Raw genomic sequence first — 21,134 nt, forward strand, 5'->3', positions numbered from 1 at the left:
CATTTTTCCCCCTAGGTACCACTTATAGCAGAAGGGTATATGCCATCAGATTGCTTTAAGATGGAATTTCTTTGAAGCTGTGATTTCTCTTAAAAATTCATGTGAATTTCACATTCAGATCTATCATGTAGAATTGCTAGTTTTAATATAAAAATGTTTAAATAGAATCCTGTGTAAAATTTAGACTCCAGAAACCACCCCACAGTTTACGCTTTACCCAGTTAGACTCTCTAGCACATGGCCCTTGGGATACACATTTCTCAGTTGAAAAGAGTATTAAGTAGAAGCTTTAAAATGTTTATTGAATTGAATTAAGCAAGTGAAATGTAATGTAAAATGAAGCATTTGTTCCAAATGCCAAATAATTCAGCAAATATTGTCAAGACAGAGGTTGCTTGTCATTATTAAGCTTAGAATAACATTTCGGAGAATTATTTAAAATAGCATAAGCTACCCAAAATGCACCATACTTAAACTTGCTAATGCTTCCCCCAACTCCCCCAGTTCTCATGTTCGACGTGTGAAGTGATTATATTAACCTGCTTGCAGCTAGTTGCTCTGAAAACCTGCAAATACAGAGTCCCACAAAAAGCAACTGCCCCCCTAATCCTTTTTGGTAGATATTTTAGCCTATGAGCTTCTGGATCCATGTTTCTTTTCATGCTTATGTTAGAATCAAAGCTGAAAAAACTTTAGAAATAAGTAAGACCTAGTATTAATATCTTATCTGCCTGCTGAGGAAGTATAATTCAGTTTTAAAGGACAAGCCTAAAAGAGATTTCTAAAATGACCTGGGAGAATACCAGATTACCTTAGGAAATAATTGCTAAATCTGAACATACAGTATAAATAAATAAAACATCCCTAACCCTTACCTTCTGCTGAAATAGATACTCATGCTCAGCATTTGAAGAAATCATTTCTTAAACAACATTCCTATGGCCTAAGATATGCTAAATGCCTCCCAAAGTAAATATTTTTGTGATAACATAATAGTAATGAAATGCAGTGTAATATAAAATTCTCTGACTCTGTTGGGAAACGTGTTCGTGCAAAAACCAGACGCTCCTCATCATAATCTGCAACTATAGTCAACCTGATCATGGCAAAGGGCATTTTTAACTGAACAAGGTTACCTGAACACAGATGTGACCTGCTCCCTTTGCATTCTTTACATATCTCAGCAAGATCCTTATTAATAACTGCTGAATGGAGAAAGGAAGTAGACCAGCACAAACAGCTGCACTATGAAATTTTCTATCTCTGTAGTAGTTCCTCCCCCGACTGCTCTTAAATTCCTCTTCTAATCTAGCATGTTATACGTGGGTCAGATGTGGAACGAGTGCCTTTACATTTTCCTCTTCTTGAGTATTTGTTTGTAGTTTTCCTTCCTTGCCTGCTTACAAAACCAGCAGAGATGTGTTCTTCCTTACTCTGGCTTTAACAGCGTAATGGAATGACTGACGTCCATTGCTCCTTTCTTAATGCTCATCAGGCTGCCCTGTTCCTTGCATCAGGCAGGGCTCCCTGGAACAGCCGTTCTGTCATTTACAGCTTGGCTGTCTTTCTGGTGCTGCTCTTATTCTAACTATTTTCTGTTGCGCTTGGCTGAAATTGTATATATGCAGTAAAATCACTGAACTGAGGAAGATCTGCCTGCCTGTTTCTCCCGCAAGGCACACAGCTTCCGCAGGAACAACTCATCACGGATCCAGTGATATTTCAGTCACACTGTGACTACACAGGCAGGTTTAATCAGCTTCACCACACACGTAATTCACAGTGGATCCCTTTTGTTTCACTTATCATCTGAACGAATACACACAGGAAGCTCATTTAACCCCCCAAATCTGTCATCGGCTGCCATATTAAACATTGATTTTATTTTCCCGTGTCAGGAATGATGAAATCAATATCTAACACGGCAAGTTTATATTTGCTCATACTATTCATTCAGATTCCCTGACAAATTTTAAAACATGTTACATTGCATAAATGTTTATAGGTTTAAATGTCAGTAAAGGTTAAGAGTTAATTGCACATGAAACTGACTGCATAAAACTTTAAAGTGAGAATGGTTATTATTAAGCACATATGGAGGTATTATATTATTTTATTGTTATGATCCTCTAAGTTGCTCAGTAGTTTCTTTGTTCATTATTCATTTGACACATGTTAATACAGCACTTGGTATCTTTCAGAGTGCTTGAAAGTAGAAAGTTAAGCATTGACATATAAAAGTGTTTTCAAACTATAAAACTTTATAGAAATGTTATATCTGAAAGTTCTTTTTGTGTTTCGATTTATTCATTCATTCACAAAATATTAGGCACTCACCGTAGGGAGGGCCCAAGCCCTGTGGTAAGAAGTGTGATGATTAAGAACAATCCCCCCTACCCTGCCCCTTCAGGAGTCCGGAGTTTATGGGAAAGAAGCAGGCACAAAAGAGAACAAATTTGGTAAAGAAGTCATAGATGAGGTTCTCTCTGGTAGCTTCATGGGTGTCTCCTGCTCCCTAGGCTCCACAGATGAGCAGAGGAGGCAGAAACCAGAGAGAAGAGAAACGTCAACTCTGAAATGGCTTGAGGTATTTAGGAATGTTGAAAAATTATAGCGCCTGGAACAGGTATTAAGAAAAGTGACTGGAGAAATGGAAGAAGGGGCCAAGATGTGAAAGCCTATCTGTGGTGCCTCCACTTTACCCTTTAGTCATGGATCCAGTCATGGGTCCATTACCATAGGGTAATGATACCATACTTCCAAACCATCTCATGGGATTGTGGTGAGAATCAGGTTGAATAATGTATGTAAATCATTTTTTAGACCGTGGAGCATGACACACAGAAGAGGTATTATCATTACCATTATGATTATGATTATCATTTAAAAGCTGAGGTAAACTTTAAGTACTTGGCAACTAGTTATCAGAAACAATCTTCTTTCCTGGATCACCAGATGGTAATAGCTAATTTACAAACATGTGGTAGAACTGTCTGTATTTATTTATTTATTTATTTTTTATTTTTTATTTTTTTATTTATTTATAGGAGAGAGACAGAGAGAGAGACAGCGTGAGCAGGGGAGGGTCAGAGAGAGAGGGAGTCACAGACTGAAACAGGCTCCAGGCTCTGAGCTGGCAGTCAGCACAGAGCCTGATGTGGGGCTTGAACCCACGAACCGTGAGATCATGACCTAAGCAAAAGTCGGACACTTAACCAACTAAGCCACCCAGGCGCCCCTGTCTGTATTTAAACATCAATTCTTGACTGAGAATTGACAAAAATGCCTGTAGCTGAATTGACTGAAAGTAAGTTGAAAATAAACAGCTCAAAGCCTCTGGTGTGAATGGTGCCCCTAGATTTGTGCTGTTCATTACCCATACAACCATATACCAGTGCCTTTGCCAGCAAAGGGGTTTGATAAGAGATTAAAGAGAGAATAGTGGAAAATCAGTATTTGAAGATGTTTGAGCCAGCATTTTCCAGAGTCAAAAGACATATTTACTGACCCAAGAGCACACTCAGAGTACTGAGCATGATAAAGATAAAAATACACACTTCTAGCTCTACCACTAATTGGCTGTGGACACGGGTCATGATACTTCAACTCTAGGTGCTCTGGTTTCCTTATATGTAAGACAAATATTAACAATACTTTCTTTGTTAAGTCTGTTGTGAAGTACAAGTGAATTCATATTTGTGTTTAGCACACTAGCACAGAGCAGGCACTCACAAAGTGTTAGCTATTATTACCAAGGAATGGCAACTAGTTGACAGCCTATTTGTCACTGGCAGCAATACCCTTAAAGTGCTAAAGGGCCAATAACTATCAACTTAGAATTTTATTAAGCTTAGGTAAATTATTAACATTGAGATAAAAAGTCAAGAAATTTTCAGACCCAAACTAAGAATGTGTACGGCCCATAAACCCTCACTAAGGAATTATTAAGGGATATGCTATGCAAAAAAGAAATGAATTCATAAGGCCTGAATTATAAGAAAGAAAATTTACCATAAAAATGGATTAAAATAATTCTGAATTAGCTATTGAATAGACAGCATCTACTATTTTTTGTGGTGAAAAAATTAAAAATGCAAGTCAGATAAAAATAATAGGAGGAGAGGAGTTGTCCAATGACGAGCTAAAGCATGCTAAGATACATATCTGAAATATACCACGAGTTGAGCCCTGAGAGATGGAGGCCCTTAATTCTCTGTGTACAAGTCACAGGCTGTCTCCACAAGCTATGCACACTTGGAACAGACCCAGAGAAGCTTAGCAGAAGATTTGAGAGCTAAACTGTGATCTATAATTGCTGCCCTAAATCTCAGACTGCCTCTGTGGTGGTTCATGCACATAGCCTTTGAAAACCAAATATTGGAGCCACCATCCACAGACTCTGAGACAAAACTTGTCATCGGCTCCTATCTGGGTTGTTTGCCTGCTTTAAAACAAACAAACAAAATCAATACTGTCCAAAGGATTTTAACATGACCTAGTCTCATAATATTCAAAATGTCCAGGATAGGCAGATGTCCTAGAAAATAATTCAATATGTAAAAAAACCAAGAAAACCAGAATAATTCTTAAAGGGAAATAATAATCAACAGACGCTAACCCCAAAAGGACAAAAATGTGGGAATCATCAGAGAAGTTGAAAAGAACTATTGTAGCCACTGTGCACTGTGAAGTAAAGGTGAGCATTTTTGAAATAAATAGGAAAATGTAAATTATCAGCAGAGAAATAGGAACAATAAAAAGATGAAAATTTTAGAACTGAAAAATACAATATCTGAAGTAAAAAAAATTATTAAAGGAGAGAACTGAGAGGAAAAACAAACAAAGGTTTGAAAACACTTAACAAATCCTCATGAAATGTGTGAGACAATATCAAATGGTCCAATTTATTGCCATCAGAGTTACAAAAGGAAAGGAAAAAAAGATGGGTGCAGAAAACATATGTGAAAAAAGAGTGACTGGAAACTTCCCAAATTTGGTGAAAGACATAGATTTACAGATTTAAGAAGGTCAGTGAACTCTAAACCAAATAAAACCACAGAAAACTGCACCCAACCACATCATAATCAAACTGCTGAAAACCAAAGATGAAGAAAAATAATCTTGAAAGGAACCAGGAAAAAAATGACAGATTTATAGAGAAACATTTATAGTTCATTTGGACTATTTGAATAATCCAAATGAACTACAGATTTTTCATTGAAAAATGCCAAAAAATACAGCTATCAAATCAGAATTCTATATCCTGTGAAATATTTGTTATTTATTTACAGAATATTTAAGCCAACAATGCTAGGATACACTTTCGTCTCAAGTGCATGTGAAACCATCACCAAGATAGACCATATCTTTGGCCAAAAATAAATAAATACATAAAAATAACAAATTGAAAAGAATTGAAGTCATACTAAATATGTACTCTTACCATAATGGAATTAAACTAGAAACCACTAATAAGAAAATATGGATAATCTCCAAATATTTGGAAATTTAGAAAAAAAAACACTTCTAAATAATACATGGATCAAAGAAGAAATCTCAAAGAAAGTTAGACAATATTTTGAACTGAATTAAAACAAAAATACCATGTCAAATTTTTTGACTGCAACAAAAGTAATACGTACTGAGAAATTTATAGCATTGAATCTTATGTTAGAAAAGAAATTTCAAATCAATGCTCTATACTTTCTCCTGAAGAAATTAAAAAAGGACAAATAGAAAGCAAATATAAGGAAGGGATAATAAAGAGCAGAAATCAGTGATACTGAAAAGAGATAAAACAAAGAAAATAAATCATGCAGTGAAAAGATAGATTTTTGAAAAAAAATGAATGAAATTCACAAACCTTTAATATAAAGATCGCCAGTATAAAAATAAGAAAGAATATATCACTGCAGACCCTGGAGGCATTAAAATGATAATAATGGTTATGACAACAACTTTGTTCCCATAAATTCTATAATTTCAGTGAAGCAGACCAATGGCTCAAAAGGCACAAGGTACTAAAACTTATGCAGGAAGAATAAATAACTGGAATAGTACCATATTTTTTGAACAATTGGATTTGTTTTGCAACGTTTCCAACAAAGAAAATTACAGGTCCAAATTGTTTCATTGGAAAATTCTACCAAATATTAAAGAGGAAATTATACCAATTCTACAATTTGTTTCCATAAAATAGAAGAAGATGCAGTTCCCAACACATTTTATGAGGCCAGTGTTATCCCAATACCAAAACCAGACAATTACAAGAACATAAAACTATAGAATGACATCTTTCTTGACCAAGATGTAAGAAATCTTCAACAAAGTATTAGCAAATAAGATCCAATGATATATAAAAAGGATAACTCATTATGACATAAAGCTGTTTCAACATCACGAAATCAATCAATGTAATTAACTATATTGGCAAATGATTCATAATAAAAATTCTCACAAAACTAGGAATAAAGGGGAACTTCTTCAACACGGTAAAGAGGATCTACAAAAAACCCTACAGCAACATTATACTTAATGGAATGAGACTGGATGCTTCCTCCCTAAAATCAGGAACAATGCAAGGATGTTTTTTCTCACCAGATTTACTCTTAATATCATCCTGTAAGTTTTAAACAGTTTAATAAAGCAAGAAACATAAAAGACATACAGATTGGAAAGGCAATAATAAAAATCTCTCTATTCAAACATAATAATTGTTTTGTGAAAAATTTCAAGGAATGTACAAAAGAGCATTTAGAATGAACAAGTGAGTTTAACAATGTCACAGGATGCAAAGTTAATATAGAAAAATCAATTGTATTTCTATATACTAACTAGTGATGAACAATTGAAAATTGAAATTACAGGAAACTGTCCTTTACCAAAAAAATCAAACACTAAGTATAAATCAAACAAAATATACACAGATTCTCTATGCTGAAAACCATAAGCACTAATAAATAAAATTAGAGTAGACCTAAGTAAATAGAAAGAGGTGCCATGTTCATGGAAGACTCAGCATTGTTAAGAAGTTAATGGGGTCTCTGGGTGGCTCAGCTGGTTAAGCATCCGACTTTGGCTCAAGTCATGATCTCACAGTCTGTGAATTCAAGCTCCCTCTTGGCTCTGTGCTGTCAGTTCAGAGCCTGGAGCCTGTTTCAGATTCTGTGCCCTTTCTCTGCCCTTCTCCCACTTGCACGCTGTTTCTCTCTCTCAATAATAAGTAAACATTAAAAAAATTTAAAGGAAGTTAATTCTCTCCAAACTGATCTATAGATTTAACAAAATCCTAAACAAAACTCTGACAGGAGTTTTTTAAGATAGAAAAAAAATTTCTAAAATTTATATAGAATGGCAGAGAAACTAGAAAAGCCAAAACAATTTTGTCAAAGAACAACAAAGTTGGAGGATGCACACTACCTGATTTCATGGTTCCTATAAAGCTTTAATGATCAACAAGTATGATATTGGCAAAAGGATAGACCTGTAGATCCATGAACAGAATCAAGTGGCCAGGTATAGACCCACTGAAATATAGTCAATTGATTTTTGGCAACGATACAAAGGCAATTCAACAGAGAAAGAATAATCATTCAGCCATATGCAAAGAAAAGAATCAGGACATTATACACATCATACAAAAGGTAGCCCCAAGTAGATTATAAACCTAATGTAAAATATGACACTATGAAACTTTTAGAAGAAGTCATAGGAGAAAATCTTTGTGACCTCGAATTGGAGTAAGATATCTTAGATACAACTCCAAGAACATGACTACAAAAGAAAAAAGTCTTTAATCAGACCTCATCAAAACTTAAAAAACTTTTTCTCTCTGAAAGGCAATGTTAAGAAACTGAAAATACAAGCCATCGACTGAAAGAAAATATGCATAAAGTATACATATGACAAATAAGTAGTTGTATCCAGAATATGTAGAAAATCTTAAAACTCAACAAAAAGAAAACAAATAATCCAGTAAAAAATGGGCAAAAGATTTGAGGAGACATTTCACCAAAGAAGATAGATAGGCATCTGAAAAGACACTTTAACATCATTATTCTTTAGGGAATTCAAATTGAAACCACAAGACACCATTATATTTCTATTAAGGTTCTATTTCTAAAACAAAAACAAAAAAAAAAAACAAAAACAAAAACCCTAACAATATCAAGTACTAGCAAAGAAAAGGAGAGAGTAGAATTGTCATATATTGGTGGTACGCATGCAAAATGGTGCAGCCACTCTGTAAAATAGCTTGGCAATTTCTTATAGAACTACACATAGAAGAGCCATTCAGCCCAGCTATTTTACCTAAGAGAATGGGTATTTTACCCAAGACAACCAAATAAGTTTGATAGCAGTTTAATTCATAATCATCACCAACTGGAAACAGCCCAAATATCTTTCAGTTGAGTGGATAGCTATTGATACTATTAATATTATTAATACAGTCAACAAGATGGATGAACCTCAAGTATAATATGCTAAGAGTCAACAAATTTGGTCTCTAGGCCAAATTCAGCTACATTTATTCATTTATGTGTTGTCTTAGGCTGCTTTTGTGTTACTATGGTAGATTAGAATAGTTGCAACAAAGACCATATGGCCTACAAAGCAAAAGATATATACTATCTGGCCCTAATAGAAAACATGTACCAATCCCTGTGCTAAGTGAGGGAACACAGACCCAAAAGGTTACATGTAATACGGTTCCATTTATACAAAATTCTGGGAAAGTCAGAACTATTGGGATGGAGAACAGATCAGTGATTCCCAGGGGTTGGGCTTGGTTACAGGGACTGACTGTAATAAGTCAGCATTTTTGGGTGTGATGGAACTATTCTGCATCTTACTATGGTAGTTGTTACAGAACTGTCTGCATTTGCTAAAGTTAACATAACTGATATAACTGCACATGCAAAAATAAAAGTGAGTTTTCCTGTATGTGAACTAAAACCTAAAATTTTTTTTAAAAGGCAAAAACAAGTGCTGTAAAAATGGCACATATATTAGCCTGGACTTTTTGTAGCAACTGGCTACAAGTTGCAGGAACTCAAATGATTTTTAAACAGCAAAGGAAAGAGATGATTCATTGCTCAGATAGCTGGAAGAGCTACTTTGGTGAATGACAAACCCAGAGGCTGGGCTTCAGGAACCAGAGCTGAGAGATGAGACCCACAGATCACCGTGGCCAGGATTCTTTCTCTCACCTTGCTCGCTCTCGCTCGCTCGCTCTCGCTCTCGGGTCTTATATTCTTGGTTTCTCTCTCCTATTGATCTCCTTGTGGCAGGAAACCTGCCCCTTGGCTGTCTCAATTTAGTAACTCAGAGAACAAGAGAACTTTTTTCCGCTCTAAGTGCCCTCTAAGTGTTTATTTATCAGCTCCAGGGAAAGATGATGACCTTTGTGGCCACAGACTCACACCTTGATCAATCACTGTAGCCAAGAAGGAAAAAGTGCTAGGAGAGCTAACTCCAGCTCTGTGGTCAAAGGACTAGCGTCTGTTTCGAGAAGAATGGGATTGGAAAGCTCTTTGGGCAGGCAAAATCCCATTGCAGGCTTAACTATAAATTAATAAAACTATTAATTAAATTATTATTCAAATTGTTAATAAAATTAACGTGATATCTAGCAAACATCTCTTTTCACAATTGTTTCCTTACACTAGGCAAACTTGGATTTGAAAGGGAAGTCGAAGGCATTAAAAAAAGATTTTGAGGCACTTCACCCATGTAGTCTGTGATTTATAGGACTGGTAGCCTATCTTAATTAAGTGTGAAAATATTTATTTCCGGTCCCAGTGGATTTCACTGAAGTATTGATATTTCAAAAAAATGATAAAAGGGAAATAACCTAATGCTGTTTGTGTAGCCCAAATGAAAAGACCTTAATATGTAAATCAAGCCCTATAGGATCACCTTTATAATTAAGCTTTATTCTCTGAAGTACCAATCTTTAAACATTTTGGAATTCTTTTTAAAAAATCAAATCTAGATAGCCTCTCTTGTTAGACGAGAAAAGATGTTTAATTTTAAAGATTTTCTCAGGAAACCATTATTCATGATGATTGAACTCAGTTTACTAATTTTCCTGCCCGTGTCAGTGAATTAGAACCAGTATTCTCTTTAAATAGAAGGTAGATATTCAAAAGTGTTCATTTTTCTATTTTCTTGCAGTGAATGTTATAAAGAAATCATGAAACAAAGTATAAATCCTCTTCCAAAGCAAGACACATAAGCTTCATTATCTTATTTTTCTCTTTCCCATTCTACAATATTATTGCCAGGGCTCCAACCTGAAGGGGTAGCTCGCACGGAGTAGACCACTGAACGCAAATGTCTAAATTACCAACCTTATCAGGAGGGAAAGAAAAACAAAAGCTGGTTTCTATTTGCCCAGCCTTCTGGCTCATCGACCAAGAAACACAGGCTTGGCTGCTCATTTGCGGTCTTGCATTGATGACTTCTTCCCAGGAGGGAACCACAAAGAGAATCATTCGCCCTCAAACTCTCATACTTTCTAGCTTGGGGAAGCAAAAGCAGATGAAGAAATTGGAATATGACTTGCCTGAGAGCAACTCTGAATGATTTCAGAGAGGATTTATGTCATGTACTCTCAAGTTTTTAAACCTAATTTAATAAGTATACATCTTCTTTGCAAAATAACACTGTGCATATCAGAACCATTTTTATCTTTTCCAACTGGAAATGGAAACAAAGTTTCCCGTTACTGGCAAATCCTGTCAGTATTGCAGCAGCTGCGAAGAAGTTAATCCATCTTATTTTTTTTTTCTGTGCAATGAAGTTATATTATCACATATTTTCAATTTCTCTACTAGTCTATTTTAAAACTACAAGTTTAAATGATGTAGAATATTTAAAGTTAAAGCTGAAAACTTTAAAAAATGTTATTAGGAAAAGTCATTTTGCATTCACAGTAAGCAATGCCAAAACAATGATCATGTTTAATAGGAGTGATTCAAACACTGATTCTAACCCGTATGGCAATTGTGAAGGGCTGGTCAAAATCCTTTCTGTTTTTCAGAATTGAAGATAAAGGCCAATTCTGAGAACAAATGTTATTAAGTACCTCCACATTCTAGTTCAAGGAATAATTAGAGGTGTGTCTAAGTGTTCCATGATTGAGTTTACTAATACAAAACCTCCATTTCAACCTTGGCCTCTGGGATTGAGTGGAGATGAGATGGCCCAGAAGGAAGAGGTAGAGGCTGGGTGGAAGGCAAGTTTGTGAGGGGATGCTGAGGAGGAGGGAGCTCAAGGAGTGGTGTACCTGGGGGCCCACTTAGGGTATTTGACACCAGAAATGACTAATTCTGGCCTCTCTCCTCACTATCACAAAATTATTTCAGTTATCATCACAAACTGAAATAAGTAATAATAACAGACAGAAAAGATATAGAAACAGTTAAAAATGCCTTATTGATTTTTGTAAATATAACGATGACAGTGAAAAATAATAAAATATTAATGAAATATTGCAAAAAAGGGAAAAGTAATGGGTAAATATATTTTAATTATAATAACACATTTTTTGAAAAGAGGGAAAAATTTATTCCTTAATGTTGGTCTGGCACAGTAAAGAATAACATTACAGTTTCTGTTTTCAAACCTTAATTTTGTTGAAACAGATCCTCTTCACATACTCATGATTTGCCAGATTTGTTGACCCATCTTCCCTCTTGGTTGGATGAAGAACTACTCTTTGTTGATTTTAATTTCAAGAGCTTTTTTCACATGAAACTATATATATACAAATAGCAGTGAAAGGTCTTAAGCATAAGGATAAGTTCAGCAGAGATTTATAAAAATTCCATTTCACAATGAGGTCCAGCAATTGCAGTACTAAATAAACATGTCATTGTTTCTCTGGGATCTATTCTAGTAGCTTTTAAATGTCCCCAATCAAAAAGATTTCACTTATCTTTACTGGTAAATTCAACAAGAATTTATATCATATTCCTTAAAAACTTACGAAGTTTTCCTTCTGCAAAAATCAGAGACTTTATTTTATCCCTTGCTTTACAGCAAATATCCAGTTCTTGGTCAGAATAATGAGGTGGTTCAATCCCAGCCTTTTTAAAATCTCCATGAAATGTAAGTTCAACATCTTTTATTATTTCTCCTGACATTCTTTTTTAAAATTTGACTTTTTTCTATGTAAATATCTATATATTTTTTGTTTGTTATTGGGAGAAAAACCTTTTTCTCTACCAGCTTGTGGTCAGGGGTCTGCAAATTAATTGACAATAGACAGATGAACAGGACAAAAATATACTGTGCTCTACAGAGACACCTAGGGATAAAGATTTATGTACCAGCTTAATAAGGGGAGGGGGACTGAGAGCTTCAAAGAGTAGAAAGTTCTGATGAAGGCTGTTTGTACAATGTTTTGGACTATTCCAAAGGACAATTCCAAAGACACTATGCCAAAGGAGAGTTGCCTCTGTGACAGATGATTCTCATAAAGCTCTGCTTTAGTCAGATAAGGGGAATTCAGATAAGATTTCTTTCTCCATCTCTGTAGCTCAGATGTTTTCACTTCAATAACATTTGGGTAGGTCTTTGGTCCTTTCAGTGTTATGTGGCATAACACAGCCTTCTTCAGAATTTCTGTGTGCTGATCTTCAAGCAACAATTTTAAAGCCTACTATTTCCCTGTACATTGTTCAAGGCTGATTTTGGCTGCTTACAAATATTTTGGGGTCTGATTAGCCTCATCTAAAACTTCACAACCAGAAAAAAGATAACTCAGGGAAGAAAAATTGCATGCAACACAAACACATTTTAAGCTAATCCTCTTGGGCCCACACTTTCTTTTGGATAACATAGTACTTTGAAGATTGAAATGAACTTTCAAACTCCTTTTGACTGTGTAGCTTCATGATGTATATGCCATTTAGTCTGGAATATCTTTTCACTCTTATACACACATTCTGTTCTGCTTTCCATCAATGAGGTGAGAATTTAATGAATGAATATATTTTTTTTCAAAGCTCCAAAAGAGCCACACATAAAGCACTCGTTCCAAAAGAAGTGAACTCTGCAGAGTTTCAAAGAGTGCTTTACATGAGACATACTTAAGGATGGGGAGTGATTTCTTTGATTGGTACCTGACATCACTGTGAGTATGCGCCACAGTTTCGGCTTTGTCATATCATCGACCATGACAGATTGACCATGACGATGCCCATCTGTCACCATTTAGTTGTTTCGGCAACGCTTCTGTGGGCTCAGTAACAGTGTTCCAGAAATAGCAAAGAAGACCAAGAATTATTCCTTTATTTCAAACTTGATCATCTTCAGTATGGATGTATCTGACCACTTCATACATTTGATAAGTGTGTGAAACATGGGGACTACTTGCAAAACTAATTCCTAAGTATCGTGGTTTTTACATTTCTGCTTCTACTGAAAGGGACAATTGATTGAATTCTTTGTTTTATTGATTCATTCTTCACTTAACAATTTAAAAAGGGGACTATATATCAACTCTGTAAAGGTAGTATTCAAATTCAATAAAACATTGTATGTATGCACTAAGATGTGCTTGTACCGACAGCTACATCACACCTCACACTTCGCCGTTTCACTGTTTCACATTTTAAGCAAACAAAAACTCTAAGTGGTAGCATGGAATAACAGAATTGAAGTTCTCCAATTCTGTTTCCTTCCCTTTACAATTGCTGTGCTATCATTATTTAACTTTGAGTCACTGGTTAAAAGTGGGAATGCAGAGTACCATAGTGGTTGTGTGTAAGTTGAACCATTACGAACTTTTTCTCAAAAGGAATGCACATTACAGAATCCCTAGGTGTTGGTAGCTAGCTGATCAGTGGAGAGTTCTCCCAATTAACTTCCATATGGAATAAATATTTATTAAAGGATAAGCAATAAAAATGTATTAATTTGAAGCATGCGCGCACACACACACACCAGTAATTGTTTAGAATTTATACCCACAAAAGATATTTACAAGGAAAAGTATTTTATCACTAATATTACTTAGAATTGCCAGTGTGAGGTGATGAGCATACCAATTTATAGTGGGTTTTATTATTGTCTTCAAATTCTCTATGGTTAGTGTATTCTTTATTTCCTGCACTGGAGAGGACCCTTCCCACCATTTTATTCTTTTTACAGCACTGGTCTCTAATGATTCTCCAGCCAAGAGAATCATTTTTAAGTCTTGTAGTCTTGCTTAAAAAGGCGGAACAGGTTTGTTGTTTCCTGATTGTTTGCTTGATCATTGGGCTTGATGACATGCCTTGATGTTTCTAAATGCAAGAAAGAAAGTTGTCATAGCGACACAGCCTGGTGGAGAAAGGACGAGACTGTCCACATATTTCCAAGTGTGTGCCTGTGACTGAGGCCCCAGAGTATGCTGCCTAGGGAAGTTGTTTGGAATAAGTCCAGATAATGGAACTATATTAGCAAAAGAATAGGAGAAGCAACCTCACTACCATGAACAAAGGGCTTCCCCCTTGTAGCAAAAAAAGAAAAGCAATGGGCTCATGTGGCATCATAAGGACACAACAGCCCTCCCATGTCCTTCCATTTAAGCCTGTGGAGCCTCAAGCTGGTCTATGCTAGGTAATGGGGATAAGAAGGCAGATGGGTGGAAAGAGACTTTTATGTTGAATAGAAGATTGAAATTTTAAGTGGGGAGGATTAACTTTTAACAAAGAAATTGACCCTGTCTTAATAACCAAGCATGTTCGACAAGTTATGGAATCAGTCTAAGGTGTCTTTGAGGGAATCTATTACTTACTGGGAAAAATATATGCCAGCCAGATGTCAATAGAGCTGAATTAGTAGAAGTTTGGGGGGAAAATTTTTTTTGAACTTGGGAAGTTAAGATTCCTCACTGGGTCATTTAATAACAATTATATTCTGTTGTGCTGACACACTTTTGTCACTTTGCTGATGCTTGGTGGGAACCTAGAGAATGTTTTCCTGACTGAGTTCCTATTCTAACTGTCCATTGTTTCTAGGACATGGCCCATGACCCTCTTTCAGAGATTTTCTCTGCTCCCTCTGACATTAACTTTCAAGCTTTCAATTTATCCCTACATCACCTAAGGTTTCAAGAATCCCAATGGAGAGCCATTTAGTTCTGAAGCTGCTTCCAAAGATATGTGCATGGGTCCAACATGCACAAAAATCTTTCAAAAACTAGCCAAAAGCTGTTGCATGAAACATGGCAATTCATGCTTCTTCAAATAACATGATTTCCCCTTTTTGTTTTCCAAATTTCTGTTATATTCTGTTTCTTTTTCTTTTTATTTGTTCTGCTCTGTATTTCCCAGAGGAGTGCCCCATAATTTTCTTGTGAACTGGATAATTATAAAGTCTAAATGAGTTCTTTTTATGTGAACATCTCCTAAATTGTTAACATACTCAAGTTTCTCATTTGAATAATGTCTTGAAATTGTTAAATTTGAGTTATGTATGCATAAAGCATTCTATCATTGGAACACTGGAAAATCTTTTGAGGCTATTGATTGTGTTGGGCTAAGAAACTGCTTTCCTTGTATGTGTTTACAGAAAAAAAGAACTATGCTATTTCAAAAGTGTTTTATCTTTGGGCTTATTTCTCTCTAAGTGTGTAGCTGTTGAGTACTGTATCTTTTGTGGCAAAGATTGTAAGGCTATTCTAAAAAGGATGTTAGGCAAATTTTATCATAGCCATTATTAGTTTGGAAGATCTTGAAAATTATTTTTAGGTACTTAGGACAATATATTTGCTCTAATTAGGAATGATAGAAGAGGATCCAAGGAAGAGAGAGATTGTAATTCCTCATTTGGCATCATAAGCTATACCCCATAAGGGCTTTTAAAGGTCTGGTGTGTATGTATTTCTCTATTTAAATACCATCTGAGTTCCCCTTCTGGATTCTGTCGAGGAACATATTTCCCTAAAGGTCCCCTGACCTCTGTAAAACTAGATCACATAGGGGCGCCTGGGTGGCTTAGTCAGTTAAGCGTCCGACTTTCGCTTAGGTCATGATCTCGCGGTTCGTGGGTTCGAGCCCTGCGTCGGGCTCTGTGCTGACTGCCAGCTCAGAGCCTGGAGACTGTTTCAGTCTGTGACTCCCTCTCTCTCTGACCCTCCCCTGCTCACACTCTCTTTCTATCTCTCCTAGAAATAAAAAAAAAAAAAATCTAGATCACATAATATGCTCTCTAAGAATGAGACTCCTCTCACAAGTAAGAAATAAAGTGTCCACAGGATGAGACTTTAGATAGATTGGGCCAATTGAGATTTGGGTGCCTTTTCATAAGTTTAGGGACTGAAACAACTTCTAGGAAATACATTATCTATATCTTCTAGAACTCCAAATAAAATAATGATTGTCTCATGCTTGTCAAGTCCTTTATGGTTTGCATCGTATGTTCATGTTTTAACATTTATTCCTCCTCACAGTAATCCTTTGAAGTAGGTATTATTATCTTATTTTATGAGATATTAATTTACTTTCTTAATATAGTAGCCCTCAAAGTCTAATCCCAGGTCAGTCAGTGCTTTTCTGATCATCCACAACTTTGGCTCTACTTCTGGTGGATAGATCACTCCCTGAGAAGCCTTAGGACAACCTCCTGAAATACTCCTCAGCCCCCAGCACACAGAAACCTCAGCATGACTGATAGTATTGCTGCAGTGACCAGATTGCCATATAAAAAGGGAGATTTCTCCCCCCAAAGTGACACCATCTCCCATATGACCCATTGTGACATTTTGGTAGTCAACCATTTTAAAGTTGATAAACTTAAAAAATAACTCGAGAATCTCAAAGTATAAACTATTAATATGTAAAGTAAGTTTCACATCTTCATTCAACTTGATCCCAGTTAAAAGAAGCCAATATTCTCTTCTACTCACTCATGTTTATATTCTTTCTCCAGATGCGCTGTATAGTACAGATTGTGATTCTTCTTACTCATTGTACTGCTCCTCAGCAGAAGTCGAGTTCCTCAAATCCCACAAGAAATGGGGACCTTTTCTGTTTTGGTCTTAGGGCTCCCGCTGAGGCCCTTGGAGTAACTATTCTCTTTTGGCTGGCACTCTGCCTATTTCTAGCCTTCAGTGGCTAGACTATTAGAATGTCAGGCAGTCTCTAGTTTGAGGTTAAGAATTCCATCTTGTTTACCTTTGTATTTCCAGTAGTGAAATTTCTAGTGACTGGCACCTACTAGAAGTTTTATTAGTATTTACTGAATGAATGAATGAATGAATGAATGAGAAATCTGTGTGTTCTCATTTTATGGAGGGAAAATATTACAATGGAAGTGTTGAGTGAATTGTTAAAACACGTGGTTGTTCGTGACAGAACCAGGACTTGAAATCTGATCTCTTTATTCCCATTCCAACGTGTTTCCTCTGACTTCTCATTCCAATGTGCTGGTGGTCCTCATGCTCATCTTCTCTGTTCCTATTCAGTGCATTTCCAGACAGCATATTTCCTTCACTTTTCCTAAACCCAATGAGCTACAAGACTTCTTCTGTGTAACCTCTCAGCCTCCTACCCCTAAAACCTGTAACTCCTATATATATAAGTTCATCATAATGCATGACATCAGCTACAGCCCCATTTCACCTGAGCAATATAATGTGTCAAATGGGAAAAATCATTTAATCCATACAAGCTGCCCTTGTATGTTCGTATCCCTTCCGACATGAACAGGATAAAAATTTTACATCTCTAAGCTATTTATTTCATTACAAAATAACAACTTGAGTAAAATTTCAAATACTTTTGAAAGTATATGCAATGAAAATAAAACTCCTGCCTCCCCCCATGGATTCCCAGTGTTCCTTTCCAGATGTGAATACTATTAACAATGTCTCATGTGTATCCCAGGAAGCCATCTTGCAAAAACAAGCATATACATGTACCCTTTTAACAGGATAAACAAGGGGCTTTCACACTCAGAAATGATGTTGAGTGAAGAGAACAATCTTCAGAGTGATAGAGGAATAAGAAAGCAAGTTGAAGAGGTTACAACATTTAGGCAAATTTAAAAGGTCACAAAATAATAATATTGTATTCATGTTACCTACATATGCATGAAAAAGTATAAAAATAAATTAATCAAGTGCACACTAAATTCATGTAATTCCCAAGAGATGAGTAAGGTGCAAGAGATAGAGGATGAAAGACAAAGGAAATTTGTCTGGAATTTTTTTACAGACCTACATGTTGAAGGAAATATAACCAATGTTAAGAATTACCAGTTCTGGGGGTATGTTCATGGGCGACATTTATTCTCTGTACATTACTTATTTTTTAATGTTTATTTATTTATTTTGAGAAAGAAAGCACGCAAGCGTGGGTAGGGTAGAGATAGAGGAGGAGAGAGAGAGAATCCCAAGCAAGCTTTACCCTGTCAGCGCAGAGTCCGATGGGGGCTTGATCCCATGAACCCTGAGATCATGACCTCAACTGAAATCAAGAGTCCAACTTGTAACTGAACTACCCAGGTGCTTCCATTACTTATTTTTAAATATGTTTAAAAAAAATTTTTTTTAAAGCAAAGTAGATTCTACACCTATTGTTCTGCATTGTACCTTTTCCATATAACCATATATCTTGCAGAGTCTTAATCGTTTTAGCGTATATAAATCAACCTGAGTTTTAAATGGATGCATATGATTGGACCATATACTTAAGAATGATCAAAGTAGGAGGGGGCCTGGGTGGTTCAGTCAGTTCAGCATCTGACTTCCACCCAGGTCACGATCTTGCAATTTGTGGATTAGAGCTCTGGAGGGTTCTATGCTGATAGCTCAGAGCCTGGAGACTGCTTTGGGTTCTGTGTCTCCTTCTTTCTCTGCCCCTCCCCGACTTGTGCTCTGTCTCTGTCTCTGTCTTTCTCTCTCTCTCAAAAATAAAGTTAAAAAAAAAAAAGAATGATTAAAATGGGAAATTTTATGTTATGTATATTTTACCACAAGTTTTTAAATCACAAAAAAAATGGTTTCATGGTATTTTTTTCTCTTTTTTTTTTTTTTGATGTTTATTTTTGAGAGAGAGAGAGAGAGAGAACACAAATGGGGGAGGGGCAGAGAGGGAGAGGGAGCCACAGAATCTGAAGCAGGCTCCAGGCTTTGATCTGTCAGCACAGAGCCTGACACAGGGCTCAAGCCCATGAACCATGAGATCATGACCTGAGCCAAAGTTGGATGTTTAACCGACTGAACCACCAAGGCACTCTGCATGGTATTTCTTTATATTTTGATCATTTTACCATTCTCCTATGGATGGACAATTATGTTGTTAGAAGTTTTTTTGCTGTTATAAATACTGCTATAATGAATCTAAATATAACATGTATATATTACCACATGCATCTGACTGTGGATAAAGATATTTTTCTAACATGGCTTTGGCTCACTATGGAATTTTGATATGAATTTTAAATGACCAGTCCTAGCTAATATGAATTTTAGATGACATTCATTTATAATTACAGAATTTAGCCAAGGTATTTCATTCATGTACATTATTTATACTTTATTTATACTGAGGCAAAACTATCAGTTTTTAATATTTTTAAATTTAAACTCTGGTTATTATCATGATTTTAGTTAAAATTCCACTATCGGAATTTTTTTTTTTTAGTGTTGGGGTAAAGCTTAACCCTGAGAGTCAATCTCCAGTCATTTATACCTTACCATAAGAGAATGTATCAGCTCCTTTCCTAAGATTTATAAATAAATAAAGCTTGAAGACAGAAGACATTATAGAGCTACAGAGAAAATCCCCCCAAAGCAGAAGCTGGGCCCCCAAAGGCAAACTTAACTCCTACAAAATTTTGTGTAAGGCAGACCCAAATATTTCAGAAATGTTTAGTATACTGACACCAACCTGTCACTCCACGCTCAAAGGATATTTTTAAATTATAGCAATGAAGACATTGAAGTCTGTGTCAGCTGAATCTAGATCTTTGAAAATTCTGGTTGTTCCTAAAATTTCCCTATACATTTTTATCCTAATTTTTTACCCAGACTTTCTCAGTAGAGGCATTACATTAACTATTTCTATTCACTCTCCCTTTTAGACTTTCACATTTCAAAGATATTTTAAATTGTGGGAATAAATATTTGCCTGGACATCTGGGTGGATACACATTGTGTTTGGTGAGGCCAATCATGTGGCAATGCCTATAAAGGAAGCACATGATTGATATTGCAACTGTACTGATTTCTTGGTTGATAGATTGATAGATAGAGATAGATAGATAGATAGATAGATAGATAGATAGATAGATAGATAGATAAATGATAGATAAACTCGCTCGCTCCCTGGAGGAATCACTGACCAGTATCCCCCCTCCCCCGCCATTTATAGGCATTTTAATATTGTTTTAAAAATATACTGAGGAGCGAGAGTTGTATGTATTTTTAAGCAGAGTGGAATGGCAACCAACTGAAAAACAAACAAAAACATTTATTCCTGAGAGGTTTAAATCTCAGTTTGGAGGACTATGATCTTAACGTCAGTGTGCCGAATTGTTCCAATTTTCCCGTGAAGGGAGCTAGCCGTCACCTCCCGACAACAGAAATTGTAGTCTACTTTTTAAATTTATGCTTTTGTTTTCATCTGAGCCACTGGGAGTCTACAAATTCTGTCATGTGGCTGTGCTCAGTAGCCCTAATAGCCGTGATGGAAGCTGTGTGTCAGCGCTGATGAAGGAAAATGGAAAGAGAATAGAACACGTTAATATTCTTTGGCGGAGGGGTGGGGTGGCATTCTCTTGCTATTTGGAGGCACATGTAAGCTTGGGATCAAAAATACAGATATGATTCAATTATATGAACATGTTATTTTTGCATACATGTCACTTCAAGGATTTGCATGCTACTGTCACTTGGCTATTGAAAATATAAATTCAGATTCTGATTAAATATTTTTTAAAGTACAAGAAATCAAATTTAAAAGACTGCAGCAGGGGCGCCTGGGTGGCTTAGTCGGTTAAGCGTCCGACTTTCGCTTGGGTCATGATCTCGCGGTTCGTGGGTTCGAGCCCCGCGTCGGGCTCTGTGCTGACTGCCAGCTCAGAGCCTGGACCCTGTTTCGGTCTGTGACTCCCTCTCTCTCTGACCCTCCCCTGCT

This window comes from Hyaena hyaena, unplaced genomic scaffold, assembly GCF_003009895.1.
Source record: "Hyaena hyaena isolate Hyena2069 unplaced genomic scaffold, ASM300989v1 scaffold_633, whole genome shotgun sequence".
Taxonomy (NCBI): domain Eukaryota; kingdom Metazoa; phylum Chordata; class Mammalia; order Carnivora; family Hyaenidae; genus Hyaena; species Hyaena hyaena.